Below are 15,149 nucleotides of genomic sequence, written 5' to 3'. Positions count from 1 at the left end.
TTGCTATTTTCAATAGTGCATTAAGTTGTTTTATAATTAAGTGGCTGTTGCCGTCTTAGGCAGTTATTCAAACCCACTGACAAAACTGCTGTTTTTACTGTTTTGGTAGGGGGAAGTTTTTTCAAAATCTCCCCTATGTGATGGAATTGTGCTCCAGGGAAGCTGTCCATCTGGATTTCTTCACTGGCAAATTGTGGCACTCGAGCTAGATTTGAATCTCTATTATTTAAATAGCTTTTCTAGGTGTGAGGTGCCAATTCCTAATTTTATGCTCCGTTCTCTGGTGGACGTGGGTTCACAGTCGGAGGTCACCGCGGCCCCAGAGTGCAGACGAGGTGAGGTGCTCTTACAACAGGATTCAGATTGTGCAAGTTTTCGTGCATTTTTGCTTTCTGAAAAATTTGCCATCATCACATCCTGGTTATTTAGGTTTGGTTTTTGAGCTTGTTCACCCATGTCTGTAGGAGGCCGCAGCTGCTCCGGCTGCTTAGACCGTGGTTCTGGAGCTGGAGGGGGAGAGGAGGAGACAGTGATTTGAGAAGGTAAAGGACTGGAGGAAACAGCATCTGAACCTGCTACTGCTACTGCTACATTGCTATAGTGTGTGATGGGAGTTTAGTGACTGTGACCCTAGCATGTTTTTGGATGCTAATTCTCTCTTTCTCCTCTATTTTAGGGGATTGTGGCTGGGACAGCGTTAGGGGGTCCTCAAAGGTCTGCAGGGGGGCCCCCCTGTGTTTCATGCCACAGCCCTCCAGAAGAGTGGATGACGCTGTCGATACAGGAGGTATCTGCAAAGGAGAAGCGATATTCATTCTTGCAGTGTGTGGATGAGCCGGTGTGGGTTCCACCGGTTCCTGTGGTTTGGCAAGCGGGGAACTCAGAGGCCGGCTGTCCCTGTCTGGATCTAGAGTTGGTGATTTAATGTTGTCAGGTAAGTTTTCAAACGATATTGTAATGGCGGTAGGTAAATCGTGTACCTGGGCAGTCGCTGTGATATTATTTGATTTGGACTGCTCCTGTGTAGGGCTATGGGCCTTATTATGTTTGTGCATTTTAATATGTGTGTTAATTTGTTCCTGTGGCTTGGTCTCTGTTCCAGGTGTGTCTTGAGAGGCTGGGGAAGGGATGGCTGGTGCATTGGGATAGTTTGGCCTGTGCCGCCTGATCTGGAGTGGGGAGAGGTGGAAAATCCTGTAGAGAGGGTTCCACACTCTCCGGGCCCACCTGTGGTTGCCCTTGGAGCACCATGGTTCTCAGGGTGTCTATGGAGCTGTCGGTAAGTCGAGGTCCATATCTCAGTTTAGCCCATTTTAAGGCTTTACTTAAGGCTGCTGGTTGAAAGGTTATCACCTGTGCTAAAAGAGATGCTAATAAGGCATCATAATGGTCAGCCAGGATTATTAAATTATTGTTCAGCCATTGATCTGTGTTTATTTTAACCCTTTCCAGAGTTGCCGGATTAGGAACTGCTGGTTTAAGAAGTGAGTCAGTTGATTTGCTTTCTTCATCATACCCATTAGGGCTGTGTTTTGCTGTGTAGCCCTAGCAATAATCTCGGAGTGGTGAATGGCCTGTAACATCTTCAAATATACTTTTGTTAGGTCTAGATCCTGAGGGTCATTTGGAGGAGCCGAGGCAGTTTCCCTAGGGGCTGGCTTGAGTAGATTTTGTTCGCAGTCCCCACACTTACCCGGGCTATTTGGTTGAGCCAGCACTTCAAATCTGTTACTCAGGGGTAAGGACATGGTGGCTGTGCTGCTAAGAGATCCGTAGTGAAAAGCAGAGGGTTTGTTAAACAGATGATAGTATAAAAAATAAAATTAGGTAATCAGTCAGTTAAAATGAAACATAATAAATTAATGATTAAATTTCATTTAAACAGATCTGGTTAAATAAAACCAAATTAAATGAGCATAAGAGATACTTAAAAGAGGATACTAAAACAAGGGGGGAACAAAAAGGATTAAAAAGAAAGGGGTAGGGAAGATAAGAGAGGAGACAACAGCACACTAGGTTAGCTTAAAATACTTAGAGCAAGACTTACAGTGCAGTAGAAAACAATAAGGCTCCGTGATAATCCTGTATTACCAAAACAGGGGACACGTGTGTAAAAAAAATCAGGATTCAAAATATCCTTGCAGGCAATCATAAATAGAAAATAAAGATATAAATAAATAATAATAAAAAGTCCTTCAGGGTGGGAATCCATCCAACAGGGATGAGTTTTGTTTAAAATAGTTGAGGTTTGTGTCGATGCTTGGATTAGCTGGGGAGAGTTGTGTAGAGTCTTCAAACGTGATGTTGTATAATCTTCTGTTGCGCACACTCTTTTCCTGTAGGTTAGTAGACAACACTCACCCATTTGCTGATCCAGGCCTGAGACCAGATCCATTAGGCTCAACCTCAGTCCTCTGGTTGACCCTGTTTGTGTATGTACCACCAAAACTAGTAATAAAACAATAAAACATTAGAAAAAATGAACAAAACCTGCACTATAAAAGCTTAAAAAAGTATTTTCTCTTTTTTAGTGAGAAAACCTGTCTGAAGTTAGTCTCTCTCAGAGGATTAAAGGAAAGAAGGTCCCAACGTTTCGCCTGGAAGGCTTCTTCAGGGGAGCAAGAAGAGAGTGAAGGATCCAGGCCTCTATGTAAGTAATCTTGGGGCCAGTACCTGGTAGGTGATTGGTCCTGCAGGGGACCCTTTCTCAGGGGGTGTTAATTTAAATTTATGCCCCTCCTTTTAAAGGCTACAACTGGATTTAAAACAATTGATATTCTTTTTTTTTCCTTTTATAATAGATTCATATAGATCAAGTCCATGAGGTGGATCCTAGAAATAAAAAGGTAAGATAATAAGAGATTGAAAGGAGGGGGGCAATAAAGAAAAAGAAAAAGAAGAGAGAAAAAAAAATTTACAAAAGGGGGTGTTTCATATATACTATCATCTGTAAGCGAAAAAGTGATTACTCATTGGAGCCTTAGGTTATTCCATTTATCTGTTAAAATTGATCAAACAAAGACAAGGCTCTGGCAAGGTTAGGTTAGGGGAAGGGGACACCACTAGATGTCACTAATGCACTGGCAACATGTATTTTTTGATCTTTGTCTATTTTATCTTTATATATGTATATATACATACACACATATATACAATGTTTTTTTATATATATTTTTTATAGGTTCCATATTGGCATATTGGGGGCTCTTCCTCCTGAAAACCGGGGGGGGGGGGGTTTATAGCTTTACTAGTTAGAGTTGGGTCCTCCAACATAGTAATAGGATTAGGTCAAGGTCAGGTTAGGGTTGGGGCAGGGTCCAGGGTCAGGTTAGGGTTAGGGCAGGGGCGGGGGTCAGGTTAGGGTTAGGGCAAGGTCGAGGTCAGGTTAGGTTAGGGGAAGGGACACCACTAGATGTCTCTGATGCGCTGGCAACATGTATTATACTGATCTTTATTTCTATTTTATCTGTATATGTGTATATATACATACACACATATATACAATGTTTTTTTATATATTTTTTTTTATAGGTTCCATATTGGCTCATGGAGAAAAAGCAGATTGATAAATGGTCCGGAGCTGGTTCAGTGAGAGGAGAGTACAAGTTTTGAAAGGATATGAAGGTAAGTAAAGGGGGGGACAAGGAGGGGTGAGGAAAACACAGCCTATTAGGACAGGGAGTATTATTTGTGAAAATGTTGAATTTTATATATCCCTGATATTTTTTTTTTCAATCACATCAATAGGTTGTGTTAGGGATCCTCAACTCTGGAGATCCTGGTTGGACCTGGATGGGGGCTCTTCCTCCTGAAAACCGGGAGGGGGGGGGTTTATAGCCTTACTAGTTAGAGTTGGGTCCTCCAACATAGTAATAGGATTAGGTCAAGGTCAGGTTAGGGTTGGGGCAGGGTCAAGGTCAAGGTCAGGTTAGGGTTGGGGCAGGGTCGAAGTCAGGTTAGGGTTGGGGCAGGGTCGAGGTCAGGTTAGGGTTAGGGCCTCAGTACAAGTTGAATGGTTAGGTTTTAGGGATCAGGTCATGTATAGGGTCAGAGTAGGAGTCAGGCGGTTAGGTTGAAGGTCAGGGTCTGTGTAAAAGTATTAAAATCAAAAATAGGTTCCAGGTCTGTTCCAAGTGCAGGTTTTTAAAAAAAAAAGGGGGGGGGGGGTCTGGAGGAAGGGAAGACTCCAGATCACGATGAAGACTGCCAAGTTCTGAAATAACCAGTGGAATATTTCCAGGCATGATCCCCCCTAAAAAAAGTGAGGTGGGATATCCAACTGCTGGGGGAGTAAATCCATAAGTAGAAAGGGTAAGCATCCAATAAAGAGCTGTAATCTAAGTATCATGCAATAAAAATCATGCAATAAAAAATGTAAAATAAGTGCTGTACATAGGAAACGCTATACACAGGTAAGTGCTATATACAGGTAAGTGCTGTACATACAAAGAGTGCTAAACATGCATCTCCACACAATAAAATATAATAAGATATATACATCATGCTGAATAAAACATAACACATAAAATCATTTTAATTTAAAACAATGTTTGTTTAGCAAAAAAGAGAGCGTAATTAGATGCATACCCTTCCATGTTGTTAGAAATGTGTTTATATTTGTATATATGTATGTGTTTTCCAGTTATCTAGGGGAATCCCTGCCATGGGAGAATTATTTGGCTGCTATGGGGGATTCCTCGGCTTCGCCGTAGACCCCGTGGACGAAATTAATGATTGGTGGATGATATGGAATATAAGGAAACAGGAAAAAAGAGAGGGTGAGTGGAAAGGAAAAACACTCAAACAACCGAGCATGCATTGAACGCAACACACAATTTTAGTAGTTGCCGTAAAAGGGAAACTGGGGGCAAGAAATCGAAATTCATGCATAATATTAGTATCCAAAAGCATGCTCAATTATTATGACAGAAATATAAGTTATTTCTATTGTTTATATTGATTTGTTACTAAATTAGTAAAATATTTATTTTATTTATATAAATACAATTTATATGCATTCGTGTGCATATAACTATACACACACAAACACCTAAATACATGCATTCACATCCAACCACCAGATGATTATAAGTGCTATTTATTCCGGGGTCTCATGTAAACCGGGTATTCACATTTCTAGCAGAGATATTGTTAATTGACCTTAATAGACCAATCGTGCTTTGTTAGAAAATTAAAGGCGGTCATAAAGGACACGGAAAGGGAAGAAGAAGAAGAAGAGGAAGAGCCCACAATACACAAGTAGGATTTTAATTGTATTTTTCATTAAAGCCCAGTGGATCGATCGTTTTTATTTTTTGTATCCATTGTCGTTCAATTCGACGTCTCTGTTGTTTGGACCAGGTCTGTTTGCTATCCAGGATTCTATATTTCAAAAATTCCAGGCCAACTGGATGAAATGCCTATGTAGGATCGATGTACCCTAACCTCCCCGTATACGGTACAGATGTTGTGAGATTCTGGTTTTGGCTGTTTTTTCTGTTTCCCCAATATAAAGTTTATTACAGTGTGTACATTCGATCATATAGATCAAGTTGGTGGTTTGTGGAGTACATCTGAATGTTACTGTAGCTCCCTGCCCTGAATGGCTATTTACTATATACGGTGAGTATCTGAGTAACCCACGTGTCTGTGCTGTTGTTTTTGGAATGATCAAATCGTGTGTGAACCAGTATGTCTGATAGGTTTTTATTTCTTTTATAGGCTGTAATCGGGCGGAAATTATTCAAGGGGTCGATTAATTCCTGTGCCCGTGGAAATTGGCCTTTAAGCCTGAAATTAAACCTGAAAGGTCCTGGGAATATGTTAACACCAACGGGACAAGTGCGAGACTACTCTTATCTGTTTTATAATCTTTTTATTTTTGAATGAGTTTCTGACCTCCGATCTAATTGACGGCTGGAATAACCTCTGGGTCTAAGGGCTGTGAACAGAGTCGAGGTAGCCTCATCTATGTCCTGCTGGTAAGTGCATATCCTATGGAATCTTATTAATTGTGATTTGATGATCCCTTTAAATGTGTGTCTGGGTGGTAACTGCTCTTGTGTAGAAGGGTGTGGCGGTCGGTCTCTTTGAAGTGTACTTTGGTGGCCAGCTGTTTCGAGTGGGCAGTGTGATTATGGAAGAAGATCCGCGTGTCCAGGAATTCAATCTCCTGTGTTTGTAAGTTTTGTTTTAACTTTATTTTCGGGTGGTGGGAATTTAGGACTGCTAAAAATTCATGGAATGAATTTAGGGATTCACTCCAAAAGGTCAAAGATGTCGTCCAGATAGCGGAAATATAATAACGGGAGTGTGGCATTTTTTGAATGCCGTTTCCTCCCAGTCGGCTAAATAGATGTCGGCATATGAGGGGGCATATTTTCTACCCATAGCGCATCCACAGACTTGCATAATGTTTATTATTAAATTGGAAATAATTCCTGGTCAATGTGATCTCCAAAAGTTGGAGAATGACATTATCGGGGCGATCGGGGTCCGGCATTTTGCGTAACGCTTTTGCCACCGCCTGTAGCCCTAAAGTCGTGTCAATGTTTGTGTATAAGGAATCTATATCGATTGAAAATAAAAGTGTACCTATCGGTACTGTTAAATTTTTTGCAATTTCTTTACAAATTCATAAGTGTCCTTAATGTAACTTGGATGGATTTGCGCTAATGGGTTTATGTAATGATCGATGAACTCTGCTATACGATATGATTCCGAGCCACAGTCACTTACAATGGGTCTACCTGCAGGCACCTGGAACGGGACTGTCCAGGTATCTGGTGGTTTATGGATTTTAGGAAGTAGATAAAATAGTCTGGAACGCGGATTATCTGGGCCAAGGAGGTAGGTCATCTGTTTAGCCTTAATATATTTATCTTCATATAATTTTGTAATTATTTTCCTAATCAAATGCTGTGTTTCTGCCTGCAGGTTTGTTCCAGGGGGACATAATAGGTTGTGTTGTTGAGCTGTCTTTCTGCTTCCAGGAGATAATTAAATCTATCCTGTAAGACTATTTGTCCTCCCTTGTCTGCAGGTTTTATGATTATATCCTGTCTTTTGCTGAGTGCAGAGAGTGCCTTTCTTTGAATCCCTGTAATGTTTAATTTTGCCCTGTAGGAGGCTCTAAAACGGGGAGGCATTCCTCATCCTTCCGGATTAGTTCTTGGATGGGCTCCGCCAGAGATTCAAAGGCAGGTTCCCAGGTGGAATTAGTTGTAAATGGAATGTGTGGGAATTCTGTGTTATAGTGGAAATGATCCAAGATTTTTAATCTTCTATGGTAAGTGTGTAGATCACTGCGCAGTTGGTCAGGATCTGGTGGTCTGGGTGTTGGAATAAATGTGAGTCCCCTTTAAAATCTCCCTTCTAGGTAGTTTAGTTTAAAGGAAGAGCAGAGGTTGGTGATGTTTGAGTTTTGGGGAGTTGCTGTAGTGCACTGCTCCCCACTCACATGTTTAATTGATCCACCCAGTGTTCAGCTATTTTCTCGGCCGTCTCCTTAGTCCAGTGTACTGGATCTCTTGGCTCAGTCTTGAAGTGGAGTGGACTGATCTCTGACAGGTAAGTGCATTTCTTTTCTATATAGCTATTCAGGTGTGTTATTAGGTCCTTTTGCTGTTTCTCCAGTCTGTTGCTGATGTTAATAATTGGTATATAGATCAGGGCATTGGGAAATGTTTCCTTTGCTATTTTCAATAGTGCATTAAGTTGTTTTATAATTGAAAGTGGCTGTTGCCGTCTTAGGCAGTTATTCAAACCCACTGACAAAACTGCTGTTTTTACTGTTTTGGTAGGGGGAAGTTTTTTCAAAATCTCCCCTATGTGATGGAATTGTGCTCCAGGGAAGCTGTCCATCTGGATTTCTTCACTGGCAAATTGTGGCACTCGAGCTAGATTTGAATCTCCTATTATTATAATAGCTTTTCTAGGTGTGAGGTGCCAATTCCTAATTTTATGCTCCGTTCTCTGGTGGACCGTGGGTTCACAGTCGGAGGTCACCGCGGCCCCAGAGTGCAGACGAGGTGAGGTGCTCTTACAACAGGATTCAGATTGTGCAAGTTTTCGTGCATTTTTTTCTGAAAAATTTGCCATCATCACATCCTGGTTATTTAGGTTTGGTTTTTGAGCTTGTTCACCCATGTCTGTAGGAGGCCGCAGCTGCTCCGGCTGCTTAGACCGTGGTTCTGGAGCTGGAGGGGGAGAGGAGGAGACAGTGATTTGAGAAGGTAAAGGACTGGAGGAAACAGCATCTGAACCTGCTACTGCTACTGCTACATTGCTATAGTGTGTGATGGGAGTTTAGTGACTGTGACCCTAGCATGTTTTTGGATGCTAATTCTCTCTTTCTCCTCTATTTTAGGGGATTGTGGCTGGGACAGCGTTAGGGGGTCCTCAAAGGTCTGCAGGGGGGCCCCCTGTGTTTCATGCCACAGCCCTCCAGAAGAGTGGATGACGCTGTCGATACAGGAGGTATCTGCAAAGGAGAAGCGATATTCATTCTTGCAGTGTGTGGATGAGCCGGTGTGGGTTCCACCGGTTCCTGTGGTTTGGCAAGCGGGAACTCAGAGGCCGGCTGTCCCTGTCTGGATCTAGAGTTGGTGATTTAATGTTGTCAGGTAAGTTTTCAAACGATATTGTAATGGCGGTAGGTAAATCGTGTACCTGGGCAGTCGCTGTGATATTATTTGATTTGGACTGCTCCTGTGTAGGGCTATGGGCCTTATTATGTTTGTGCATTTTAATATGTGTTAATTTGTTCCTGTGGCTTGGTCTCTGTTCCAGGTGTGTCTTGAGAGGCTGGGGAAGGGATGGCTGGTGCATTGGGGATAGTTTGGCCTGTGCCGCCTGATCTGGAGTGGGGAGAGGTGGAAAATCCTGTAGAGAGGGTTCCACACTCTCCGGGCCCACCTGTGGTTGCCCTTGGAGCACCATGGTTCTCAGGTGTCTATGGAGCTGTCGGTAAGTCGAGGTCCATATCTCAGTTTAGCCCATTTTAAGGCTTTACTTAAGGCTGCTGGTTGAAAGGTTATCACCTGTGCTAAAAGAGATGCTAATAAGGCATCATAATGGTCAGCCAGGATTATTAAATTATTGTTCAGCCATTGATCTGTGTTTATTTTAACCCTTTCCAGAGTTGCCGGATTAGGAACTGCTGGTTTAATGAAGTGAGTCAGTTGATTTGCTTTCTTCATCATACCCATTAGGGCTGTGTTTTGCTGTGTAGCCCTAGCAATAATCTCGGAGTGGTGAATGGCCTGTAACATCTTCAAATATACTTTTGTTAGGTCTAGATCCTGAGGGTCATTTGGAGGAGCCGAGGCAGTTTCCCTAGGGGCTGGCTTGAGTAGATTTGTTCCGCAGTCCCACACTTACCCGGGCTATTTGGTTGAGCCAGCACTTCAATCTGTTACTCAGGGGTAAGGACATGGTGGCTGTGCTGCTAAGAGATCCGTAGTGAAAAGCAGAGGGTTTGTTAAACAGATGATAGTATAAAAAATAAAATTAGGTAATCAGTCAGTTAAAATGAAACAATAATTAAATTAATGATTAAATTTCATTTAAACAGATCTGGTTAAATAAAAACCAAATTAAATGAGCATAAGAGATACTTAAAAGAGGATACTAAAACAAGGGGGGAACAAAAGGATTAAAGAGAAAGGGGTAGGGAAGATAAGAGAGGAGACAACAGCACACTAGGTTAGCTTAAAATACTTAGCAAGCACTTACAGTGCAGTAGAAAACAATAAGGCTCGTGATAATCCTGTATTACCAAAACAGGGGGACACGTGTGTAAAAAAAATCAGGATTCAAAAATATCCTTGCAGGGCAATCATAAATAGAAAATAAAAGATATAAAATAAATAAATAATAAAAAGTCCTTCAGGGTGGGGAATCCATCCAAACGGGATGAGTTTTGTTTAAAATAGTTGAGGTTTGTGTCGATGCTTGGATTAGCTGGGAGAGTTGTGTAGAGTCTTCAAACGTGATGTTGTATAATCTTCTGTGTGCGCACACTCTTTTTCCTGTAGGTTAGTAGACAACACTCACCCATTTGCTGATCCAGGCCTGAGACCAGATCCAGTAGGCCTCAAGCCTCAGTCCTCTGGTTAGACCCTGTTTTGTGTATGTACCCACCAAAACTAGTAATAAAACAATAAAACATTAGAAAAAATGAAACAAAACCTGCACTATAAAAGCTTAAAAAAGTATTTTCTCTTTTTAGTGAGAAAACCTGTCTGAAGTTAGTCTCTCTCAGAGGATTAAAGGAAAGAAGGTCCCAACGTTTCGCCTGGAAGGCTTCTTCAGGGGAGCAAGAAGAGAGTGAAGGATCCAGGCCTCTATGTAAGTAATCTTGGGGGCAGTACCTGGTAGGTGATTGGTCCTGCAGGGGACCCTTTCTCAGGGGTGTTATTTAAATTTATGCCCCTCCTTTTAAAGGTACAACTGGATTTAAAACAATTGATATTCTTTTTTTTCCTTTTATAATAGATTCATATAGATCAAGTCCATGAGGGTGGATCCTAGAAATAAAAAGGTAAGATAATAAGAGATTGAAAGGAGGTGGGGCAATAAAAGAAAAAGAAAAGAAGAGAGAAAAAAAAAATTTACAAAAGGGGGTGTTTCTATATATACTATCATCTGTAAGCGAAAAGTGATTACTCCATTGGAGCCTTAGGTTATTCATTTATCTGTTAAAATTGATCAAACAAAGACAAGGCTCTGGCAAGGTTAGGTTAGGGGAAGGGGACACCACTAGATGTCACTAATGCACTGGCAACATGTATTATTTTGATCTTTGTCTATTTTATCTTTATATATGTATATATACATACACACATATATACAATGTTTTTTATATATATTTTTTTTATAGGTTCCATATTGGCATATTGGGGGCTCTTCCTCCTGAAAACCGGGAGGGGGGGGGGTATTATAGCTTTACTAGTTAGAGTTGGGTCCTCCAACATAGTAATAGGATTAGGTCAAGGTCAGGTTAGGGTTGGGGCAGGGTCCAGGGTCAGGTTAGGGTTAGGGCAGGGGCGGGGTCAGGTTAGGGTTAGGGCAAGGTCGAGGTCAGGTTAGGTTAGGGGAAGGGGACACCACTAGATGTCTCTGATGCGCTGGCAACATGTATTATACTGATCTTTATTTCTATTTTATCTGTATATGTGTATATATACATACACACATATATACAATGTTTTTTATATATTTTTTTATAGGTTCCATATTGGCTCATGGAGAAAAAGCAGATTGATAATGGTCCGGAGCTGGTTCAGTGAGAGGAGAGTACAAGTTTTGAAAGGATATGAAGGTAAGTAAAGGGAGGGGACAAGGAGGGGTGAGGAAAACACAGCCTATTAGGACAGGGAGTATTATTTGTGAAAATGTTGAATTTTTATATATCCCTGATATTTTTTTTTCAATCACATCAATAGGTTGTGTTAGGGATCCTCAACTCTGGAGATCCTGTTGGACCTGGATTGGGGGCTCTTCCTCCTGAAAACCGGAGGGGGGGGTTTATAGCTTTACTAGTTAGAGTTGGGTCCTCCAACATAGTAATAGGATTAGGGTCGTCAGGTTTAGGGTTGGGGCAGGGTCGAGGTCAGGTTAGGGTTGGGGCAGGTCGAAGTCAGGTTAGGGTGTCGAGGTCAGGTTAGGTTAGGGCCTCAGTACAAGTTGAATGGTTAGGTTTAGGGATCAGGTCATGTATAGGGTCAGAGTAGGAGTCAGGCGGTTAGGTTGAAGGTCAGGGTCTGTGTAAAAGTATTAAAATCAAAATAGGTTCCAGGTCTGTTCCAAGTGCAGGTTTTTAAAAAAAAAAAAGGGGGGGGGGGGTCTGGAGGAAGGGAAGACTCCAGATCACGATGAAGACTGCCAAGTTCTGAAATAACCAGTGGAATATTTCCAGGCATGATCCCCCCTAAAAAAAGTGAGGTGGGATATCCAACTGCTGGGGGAGTAAATCCATAAGTAGAAAGGGTAAGCATCCAATAAAGAGCTGTAATCTAAGTATCATGCAATAAAAATCATGCAATAAAAAAATGTAAAATAAGTGCTGTACATAGGAAACGCTATACACAGGTAAGTGCTATATACAGGTAAGTGCTGTACATAAAAGAGTGCTAAACATGCATCTCCACACAATAAAATATAATAAGATATATACATCATGCTGAATAAAACATAACACATAAAATCATTTTTAATTTAAAACAATGTTTGTTTAGCAAAAAAGAGAGCGTAATTAGATGCATACCCTTCCATGTTGTTAGAAATGTGTTTATATTTGTATACATAATATTAGTTCCAAAAGCATGCTCAATTATTATGACAGAAAATAAAGTTATTTCTATTGTTTATATTGATTTGTTACTAAATTAGTAAAATATTTATTTTATTTATATAAATACAATTTATATGCATTCGTGTGCATATAACTATACACACACAAACACCTAAATACATGCATTCACATCCAACCACCAGATGATTATAAGTGCTATTTATTCCGGGGTCTCATGTAAACCGGGTATTCACATTCTAGCAGAGAGATATTGTTAATTGACCTTAATAGACCAATCGTGCTTTGTTAGAAAATTAAAGGCGGTCATAAAGGACACGGGAAAGGGAAGAAGAAGAAGAAGAGGAAGAGCCCACAATACACAAGTAGGATTTTAATTGTATTTTTCATTAAAGCCCAGTGGATCGATCGTTTTATTTTTTGTATCCATTGTCGTTCAATTCGACGTCTCTGTTGTTTGGACCAGGTCTGTTTGCTATCCAGGATTCTATATTTCAAAAATTCCAGGCCAACTTGGATGAAATGCCTATGTAGGATCGATGTACCCTAACCTCCCCGTATACGGTACAGATGTTGTGAGATTCTGGTTTTGGCTGTTTTTTCTGTTTCCCCAATATAAAGTTTATTACAGTGTGTACATTCGATCATATAGATCAAGTTGGTGGTTTGTGGAGTACATCTGAATGTTACTGTAGCTCCCTGCCCTGAATGGCTATTTACTATATACGGTGAGTATCTGAGTAACCACGTGTCTGTGCTGTTGTTTTTGGAATGATCAAATCGTGTGTGAACCAGTATGTCTGATAGGTTTTTATTTCTTTTATAGGCTGTAATCGGCGGAAATTATTCAAGGGGTCGATTAATTCCTGTGCCCGGTGGAAATTGGCCTTTAAGCCTGAAATTAAACCTGAAAGGTCCTGGGATATGTTAACACCAACGGGACAAGTGCGAGACTACTCTTATCTGTTTTATAATCTTTTTTATTTTTGAATGAGTTTCTGACCTCCGATCTAATTGACGGCTGGAATAACCTCTGGGTCTAAGGGCTGTGAACAGAGTCGAGGTAGCCTCATCTATGTCCTGCTGGTAAGTGCATATCCTATGGAATCTTATTAATTGTGATTTGATGATCCCTTTAAATGTGTGTCTGGGGTGGTAACTGCTCTTGTGTAGAAGGGTGTGGCGGTCGGTCTCTTTGAAGTGTACTTTGGTGGCCAGCTGTTTCGAGTGGGCAGTGTGATTATGGAAGAAGATCCGCGTGTCCAGGAATTCAATCTCCTGTGTTTGTAAGTTTTGTTTTAACTTTATTTTCGGGTGGTGGGAATTTAGGACTGCTAAAAATTCATGGAATGAATTTAGGGATTCACTCCAAAGGTCAAAGATGTCGTCCAGATAGCGGAAATATAATAACGGAGTGTGTGGCATTTTTTGAATGCCGTTTCCTCCCAGTCGGCTAAATAGATGTCGGCATATGAGGGGGCATATTTTCTACCCATAGCGCATCCACAGACTTGCAGATAATGTTTATTATTAAATTGGAAATCATTCCTGGTCAATGTGATCTCCAAAAGTTGGAGAATGACATTATCGGGGCGATCGGGGTCCGGCATTTTGCGTAACGCTTTTGCCACCGCCTGTAGCCCTAAAGTCGTGTCAATGTTTGTGTATAAGGAATCTATATCGATTGAAAATAAAAGTGTACCTATCGTACTGTTAAATTTTGCAATTTCTTTACAAATTCATAAGTGTCCTTAATGTAACTTGGATGGATTTGCGCTAATGGGTTTATGTAATGATCGATGAACTCTGCTATACGATATGATTCCGAGCCACAGTCACTTACAATGGGTCTACCTGCAGGCACCTGGAACGGGACTGTCCAGGTATCTGGTGGTTTATGGATTTTAGGAAGTAGATAAAATAGTCTGGAACGCGGATTATCTGGGCCAAGGAGGGGTCATCTGTTTAGCCTTAATATATTTATCTTCATATAATTTTGTAATTATTTTCCTAATCAAATGCTGTGTTTCTGCCTGCAGAGGTTGTTCCAGGGGGACATAATAGGTTGTGTTGTTGAGCTGTCTTTCTGCTTCCAGGAGATAATTAAATCTATCCTGTAAGACTATTTTGTCCTCCCTTGTCTGCAGGTTTTATGATTATATCCTGTCTTTTGCTGAGTGCAGAGAGTGCCTTTCTTTGAATCCCTGTAATGTTTAATTTTGCCCTGTAGGAGGCTCTAAAACGGGAGAGGCATTCCTCATCCTTCCGGATAGTTCTTGGATGGGCTCCGCCAGAGATTCAAAGGCAGGTTCCCAGGTGGAATTAGTTGTAAATGGAATGTGTGGGAATTCTGTGTTATAGTGGAAATGATCCAAGATTTTTAATCTTCTATGGTAAGTGTGTAGATCACTGCGCAGTTGGTCAGGATCTGGGTCTGGGTGTTGGAATAAATGTGAGTCCCCTCTTTAAAATCTCCCTTTCTAGGTAGTTTAGTTTAAAGGAAGAGCAGAGGTTGGTGATGTTTGAGTTTTGGGGAGTTGCTGTAGTGCACTGCTCCCCACTCACATGTTTAATTGATCCACCCAGTGTTCAGCTATTTTCTCGGCCGTCTCCTTAGTCCAGTGTACTGGATCTCTTGGCTCAGTCTTGAAGTGGAGTGGACTGATCTCTGACAGGTAAGTGCATTTCTTTTCTATATAGCTATTCAGGTGTGTTATTAGGTCCTTTTGCTGTTTCTCCAGTCTGTTGCTGATGTTAATAATTGGTATATAGATCAGGGCATTGGGAAACGTTTCCTTTGCTATTTTCAATAGTGCATTAAGTTGTTTTATAATTG

At 41.1% G+C, this 15,149-nt stretch overlaps 2 long non-coding RNA genes across 2 annotated transcripts; both read left to right on the top strand.

Moving 5' to 3' along the window:
- The first annotated feature begins 288 nt into the window (after positions 1-288).
- Positions 289-8,920, top strand: LOC108873341 (uncharacterized). Its single transcript, XR_007811310.1, has 4 exons — positions 289-335; positions 465-542; positions 677-934; positions 8,791-8,920. It is a non-coding gene; the product is annotated as an uncharacterized LOC108873341 (long non-coding RNA).
- On the top strand, positions 7,767-8,561 carry LOC108873336 (uncharacterized). Its single transcript, XR_001959446.2, has 3 exons — positions 7,767-8,030; positions 8,157-8,234; positions 8,369-8,561. It is a non-coding gene; the product is annotated as an uncharacterized LOC108873336 (long non-coding RNA).
- Positions 8,921-15,149: the final 6,229 nt, after the last annotated feature.

The sequence above is a fragment of the Lates calcarifer genome, unplaced genomic scaffold (genome assembly GCF_001640805.2).
Source record: "Lates calcarifer isolate ASB-BC8 unplaced genomic scaffold, TLL_Latcal_v3 _unitig_5032_quiver_3571, whole genome shotgun sequence".
Classification (NCBI taxonomy): domain Eukaryota; kingdom Metazoa; phylum Chordata; class Actinopteri; family Centropomidae; genus Lates; species Lates calcarifer.
The sequence above is the reverse complement of the archived record's forward strand: the minus strand, read 5'-3'. Positions and strand labels throughout refer to the sequence as shown.